This window comes from Chrysemys picta, chromosome 12, assembly GCF_011386835.1.
Source record: "Chrysemys picta bellii isolate R12L10 chromosome 12, ASM1138683v2, whole genome shotgun sequence".
Lineage (NCBI taxonomy): Eukaryota > Metazoa > Chordata > Testudines > Emydidae > Chrysemys > Chrysemys picta.
In genome coordinates, this window is record NC_088802.1 from 7,327,981 (window position 1) to 7,334,741 (window position 6,761).

Consider the following 6,761-nt stretch of genomic DNA (forward strand, 5'->3'; position numbering starts at 1 on the left):
AGCGCTAATCCCCTCGTCGGAGGTGGAGTAAAGGGCCCTTTAAGTTGAAAAAAAGGGCTTCGTCGTGTGGACGTGTCCAAGCTTAATTCGATTTAACGCTGCTAAATTTGACCTAAACTCGTAGTGTAGACCAGGCCTCAGATATCGTCTCAGTAAGCTCCTTGAGTATTCTAGGGCGCATTTCATCAGGCCCTGGTGACTTGAAGACATCTAACTTGTCTAGGTAATTTTTAACTTGTTCTTTTCCTATTTTTGCCTCTAATCCTACCTCATTTTCATTGGCATTCACTATGTCAGACGTCCAATCACCACCAACCTTCTTGGTGAAAACTGAAACAAAGAAGTTATTAAGCACCTTTTCCATTTCCACATTTTCTGTTACTGTACGCTGACCCCCCTCTAAGCACATTGCCTTTTTAAATAGATCAGCAAGTTGAGACAGCAGCTGCTGCCAGCAACTCCCTCAGTCCTGAGCCCTGTCGTGTCCCCACCTGCTCTGTGGAGATGGGGTAAAGGAGCGGGGGGCAGGAGTAGAGGGCGGGGGACATGCTGACATTTGCACCCCTCTTCCCCCCACACACACAGGAAGCAGGAGGACCCCAGGAGCAGCTCCAACGCAGAGAGTAGGAGCAGCACGCGGCAGTGGAGGGCGGGACAGCTGAACTGCCCAGCAATCAATAGCCTGCTGGGAAGCTGCCGCACAGGGAACTTAGGGGAGCTGGTGGGGGGCTGCCGGTCCACCCTGGTTCCAAGCCCCCAACAGCTAGCGCCAATGGGCAGAGGCGTGAGGGGGGAACTGGAGGGAGAGGGGAGAGATTCAGGCCTCTGTGACCCACATTTGATGTGTCCAGCTTGGCCTGCCCCGGTTCCGACAGCTGCCTTTAAGCGAAAGGCCCCGTTAGTTCCTGATGCTCCATGGGCCTGATTCTCCCCCACTGCCCAGTACCTTGTGTTGTCCCCTACACATGTACATAGTGGAGGGATGCGGGGGACAGTACCATGGTGAATGGGGAGCACGGAAGCAGGCCAGAGACCTGCGAACCCCACAGGACAGTGACCCAGAAATGAGCTGGGCAGGCCACATGACAACAGGAAATTTTAAGGAAGGGGAACTGCTGACAAAGGACAGAAACTCCCTGGACTGGGACAAGAGGATCACGAGGGTTGTGGGAAGTGCGTTGGGGAAGTAGCTGTATGAAGGCAGCGAACCCCCACTGCCACGTCCTCCCCTGCACCAAGAGTCGGTAAGCGCCTGTTTTAGCTGAGTGGGAGACCCAGCCCCCCAGATACTAGGAGCGGGAAGGCAGGCCTGGGTGGGGGGGAAGAGACCCAGTCCCGGAGTGCCCCCAGGAGTGGGGGAGGGAGGGAGAAAGGGGTGTCCCCGGGGAGAGGGATGGCCCTGGGGGAGAGAGGGAAAAGGGCGGCCCCTGGGGGGCAGAGAGGGGTGGTCCCTGGGGTGGGGGTGGGAAGGAGGGAGGAGGAGGGGGTGGCTCCAGGGAGGGAGGGAGAGAGGAGAGGAGCGGCTCCGGGGAGTGGGGGGCAGTGTCTGTGTCTTCTTGGGGTGGTGGTGGTGGTGAGGACACAGCCTATGGGGCTGGGGCTGTATGTATGTGTCTGCTTGTGGTGGGGGGGAAGGACACAGACCCATGGACTGTGTGTGGGTTGCAGGCTGAAGGAGCTGATCAGTTCAGTGCGCTTTCAACTTTGCCTGTTCCAAAATGGCGTGTGTCGGCCCCTCTGGCCGGGGTTGCAGCTCGGGGCCAGCCTGGCTCTACTCCGAGAGAGAGTGGGGGTGCCCCGTACGGATTCACTCAGCACCCTCTGGCAAGCTAGGGCTTGTCTACATGAGAATGCACTTCATTCATTGTCCTTTCACAGACAATCCCTCCCGTCTGCTCATCCTGGTGCTGCAGACGCCCCACTCTGCACCTTGGCCAGAAAAACAGCCCCCTTGGAGAAAAGGCCCTGGGCAGGAAGAGAGCAGGGCTTGGAATTAAACCATGTTCTCCTTGGCAGGCGGGGGGGACGGACAACTAAATCCTAAACGCACCCCATTAAATAATTGAGCCTTATGTAGATACAGCCTTTTGCTTTCATGCTGGGGTGGGAGGGGTCTACTCCTGCCTGGAAAAAACCCTGATAAGTGCAGGCTTGGATGGATTCGATTTTTATTGGTAAATGTCAATAAATATTGATTTCACCATGCGCAGGCACCTGCACACACACACACTAAGGAAAAGTTTTTCCATCAGTGATAATTGAAATTTACAAACAAACAGATCAGAGCAGCACCAGTGGAGCACAGGGGGAGGCAGAGAACTAGGGTTACCATACGTCCGGGTTTCACCGGACATGTCCGGCTTTTGGGTCTTTAAATAGCCATCCGGGGGGGAATTTGTAAAAAGCTAAAAATGTCCAGGATTCCCCCCCGGACGGCTATTTAAAGACCCAAAAGCGGCTGACAGGGGAGCTGCGCCGGATTGAGCCGCTCACTTGGGGCCTCTCTGGCAGCAAAAGCCCCTCCCCCGCTTCCCCCTCCCCTGCAGCTTCAGCACGCCGGCAGCGCTGCGCAGGGCATAGGCACCGATTGTAGCCGGCGCCAGTGGGTGCTCGCGCCCCCCCTGCTCCCGGCTCCGCCCCTTCTCTGCCCCCATTCCAACCCCTTTCCCAAATCCCAGGCCTCGTCTCCTCCCCTGGGCTCGCCGCTTCCCCCCACCCCCCATGTACTGAAAAATGTTTGGAGGAGAAGAGGAGGCTCCAGACCTGCATCTCTTTCTCTATCTTTTTATTAGTGGCAAAACCATTCCTACTCAACCCCTTCCCCTTTTTTCCACAGCATTTACCTTTCTGGAGAGGGGAATCACTTTGAAATGTAATTTCCCTTGGGATGAGCGGAGGAAGATAAGCAGGAAGAAGCAGGATTTTTCTCTCCCTCTTCCCCAGGTGACGGGATTAAGGGCTCACCAGGGTCTGGAGAGCAAATAAACAATTTGATTTCTACTACACTAGTTGCTGGTTTGTATGCCGGTAGGAGAGTTACTGTTCCACTTTGTGCCTGAAAGAAGGATGGTCTTCAGGACTCCTTTTCCCAGGGCTGGGGGAGTGAGGTCTAGTGGCCAGAGCACACATTTTAAACCCAGCTCTGGGAGAAAGCTGTGTAAAGGTTAAAACAGAGGACTGAGTCAGGATGCCTGGGTTCTATTCCTAGGTCGGCTACTGACTGATGATGTGAACACGTCAGGGTGTTGGCTATTGCCTCTGCCTTAATGTCATCCTCTCAGACGGATGTAAGCAGGCTTATTGTGCTCTGGGAAGAACGTGAGATCTATGGATAATAGGTTCTGTATAAGTGCAAAGAATTGATAATCCATGATTAGCGTTTGCAAAGACCTTGGAATGCCTTAGATGGAGGGGGATGTGCTGTGTAATGCTGACATCTCGTGGAGATTTACAACATTGCCACAGAATGGTGATGCCTGAGGCAACACAGACACTTGCTGGATTACACTAGCAGGGCCGGCTCCAGGCACCAGCTAAAGAAGCAGGTGCTTGGGGCGGCCAACGGGAAGGGGCGGCACGTCCGGGTCTTTGGCGGCAATTTGGCGGCGGGTCCCTCAGTCCCTCTCGGAGGGAAGGACCCGCCGCCGAATTGCCGCCAAAGAGTGGAGCGGTGCGATCGCGCTGCCGCGGCTTTTGTTTTTCTTTTTTTTGGCAGCTTGGGGCGGCAGAAAACCTGGAGTCGGCCCCGTACACTAGTAACTAACCATTAAGGACAGCTGTCTGGAGAGGAAATAATGGGGCAGAACAAGGCTCCAATATGGCTGGTGGGCTGTGCTGGTGGCTGTAGGCCCTGGGAGTGGAGTTAGGGCTGCAGATGCCTTGCAGAGCTCCAGCTGTCCTACAGACAAGCCCCTGCTGCCAGTGTAACTGGTATTGCCCATGAGCTCATCCCACAGACTAACCAATGGAGTTAGCAAGAAAGTCATGAAAAGGAGAGTAAGGGCCGCAGAGTGGGGCAGCGGCAGAATTCTGAATTTTACAGTCTCCATTTGGGGACTTCAGTGTAAAAGGGGAAAATGTTCCGTACTGTCCTTCACCAGATCCCCACAGAATCCGTACGTAGCACATACAGCGTTCTTCAGCGCGGGCACCACAATCCCCAGCAAGGGCCTAGCAACACGCCTCAGAACTAGGCCCCTGGGTGATTGATTCCACCCCCCTGGCAGTGGGACTCCTCTGTTTTCAAGTCTCAAAGAAGCCTCCGACCCCCTGGGCAGCTTCTCTCAGTGGATATCAAAGGGCATGAAGGCAGTCGTAGATGTTAAGGCCACTAGGCATCATTGTGTTAGTCTTGTTTGACCTCGTGCATAATGCAGACCTGAGAGTTTCACCCGGTGATGTAAGCATCCAGTCTTGATTTAAAGTGATGGAAAATCGGCTGCATCCCCTTGGGAACTGTTCTAAGGGGTAACTCCCCTCACTTACAAACTTGCACCTTATTTCCAGTTTGTATTTTTCTGGCATCGACTCCTAGTCACTGTATCTTGTTCTGCCAGGTTCAGCAGCCCTCTAGTATTAGATGTTTTCTTCCTCGGGGGGTACGTACGGGCCCTGAGCAAGTGGCCTCTCTGCCAACAGACCAGGTTGGGGCAGGATTTGGGCCTAGTGGTCGGAGCAGGAATCCGAGCCAAGGGTCAGGGCCGAAGTCAGAGTCCAAATGCCAGAGCCAAGGGTTCAGCAAATTGTTCTTTAATTAAATCTTTTAAGAGATTATAATACGGGAACAGGCCGGGCAGAGACACTGAGGCATGTCCAGACGCAGCAACACTTTCAATGGTGGATGGAACTGATCAAACTCCCGTGTGTGGACACTGCAGGAAACGGAGTGTGGCGATGAGCTCCCATGGATCAGGTACGCAGCTTGTCCCTGCTACTTGTACTTTGTGTGCCTGGCTGTGGCCACAGGTCTCGCAGCGGGCAGGGGCTGTTATCCCTCTGAAATCCTGGACCCCATCTCCCTCTGGCCAACTTCACTTTTGCGTTCCCTCTGTGTGAAATGTGTGAGAGGCACACGCCCGACACCATCGCACGGAGGCAGGGCCCTGGGTGTGCATGAAAGTGAGCCCATGTCTGGGGGTGGCAGGTAATGCGTCTGTTCCTGCCGTTTTCACCGGTGCAGCTGCTGTGCCTGCCAAGTGTGAAGAGGGGATGTTGAGATCTCCAAATGTCACAGCTACTGGAGCTGGGAGCCTCATCTCCCCTGGGGGCGGCCAGGGGCCATTCCCCTGAGTAACAGTGTCTGTGTCTCACTGTCACTAACTGAAATCCCCTTTGTCCTGAGAATCAAGACTTCAAACGAAACTTGCTTCTTCAGACAAGGAGAGTCAAGGATTGCAGGGGGTCTGAGGGATCGGAGCAGGGCCCAGAGAAGCCAGTCCTTAGTCTGGGGGGGCCAGGGGTTGCTTCGGACTCTCAGCACAGAGGCTCCTGAGTGCGGGGCAGGGAGGAGATTTAGAGCTTCTGTTGTAGGTCTGACACCTGTGCTGCTCTGCCCCCAGGTAACTGCACTTGGAGCTAGAGAAGGAGCCTGAGAGAACCCAGTGGGTCTGTCCCTGCCTGGCTCCCCTCGGGGTCTCCCAGGGACTCTTCTGTTGAATGCTGTGAGCCTGGTTGTATTGTAGCTGCAAATAGAAAAACCGAACCCCTTGTTTCTCCAACTCAGAGCACCTGGGAATCGCAATAGATATTTGCTGACAGCGGCTCAGGTGCGGATACTGTTAATGAGTCTGCTCCCCAGAAGCACTCATGGCTTTGTCTCTTTCAGGCCCTGGGTCAAACACGCTCAGGAAACAAGCTTCCCGTCAAGTCCTAGTCCCAGCTACCTTCACCGTTTTGATCATCATCATCGTTACTCTTAGGGTTACCATATCTAATAAATAAAAAAAGAGGACCCTCCATGGGCCCTGGCCCCTCCCATTTCCCCACCCATAGCCCTGCCCCAACTCCGCCCCTTCCCCGCCCTAACTCTGCCCCCTCCTCCCTCCCACTCCCAGCCAGGGGGAAAGGGTTGCCCCAGCGCTACCGGCTTCAGGGTTTGCCGGGCAGCCCCCAGACCCTGCGCCCCCAGCCGGCGCTTCCCCAGCACAGCTGGCGCCCGGGAGGGGAAGCGCCCAGCCGGGGGCGCAGGGTCTGGAGGCTGCCCGGCAAACCGTGAAGCCGGTAGCGCTCGGGCTTTGGGCAGCCCCAATGCCTCCGGACCCTGCGCCCCCAGCCGGGCACTTCCCCTCCCGGGCTCTGGCGGCACAGGGTCTGGAGGCACGGGGCTGCCCGAAGCCGGTAGCATTCAGGCAGCCCGGCTCTTAAACAGAGCCGAAGAGTCAGGGAGGAGCAGAGCCACCATTTTCCCGGACATGTTCGGCTTTTTGGCAATTCCCCCCCGGACGGGGCTTTGACTGCCGAAAAGCCGGACATGTCCGGGAAAAAGAGGATGTATGGTAACCCTAGTTACTCTAGCAGCACTTTTAGCAGGTAAGTGCTTGGTCCACCCAGTCTCTGCTCCCCTGGACTGTCTGTGGGGAGGCAGGGACGCTACTAACCAGTGACTCCAGTGGGTCTCTAATGGCTTGTCCTGGCTTCCCTGTTAGTGACCCAATAACCCTCCCTACCTCTGAGAATTCACCAACTGCACGGGCCCTTCAGATGTATCCTGGGTGTTAGGCCTGACTGACCGCACCGCTGCTCCTTCCCTGAAAGGGTTAAAC

At 55.5% G+C, this 6,761-nt stretch overlaps 1 long non-coding RNA gene across 1 annotated transcript; it reads left to right on the forward strand.

The window, feature by feature from the left end:
* Window positions 1–1,143: 1,143 nt before the first annotated feature.
* On the forward strand, window positions 1,144–5,915 carry LOC135974711 (uncharacterized). The gene is made up of 3 exons (XR_010591828.1): window positions 1,144–1,244; window positions 4,768–4,912; window positions 5,825–5,915. It is a non-coding gene; the product is annotated as an uncharacterized LOC135974711 (long non-coding RNA).
* Window positions 5,916–6,761: the final 846 nt, after the last annotated feature.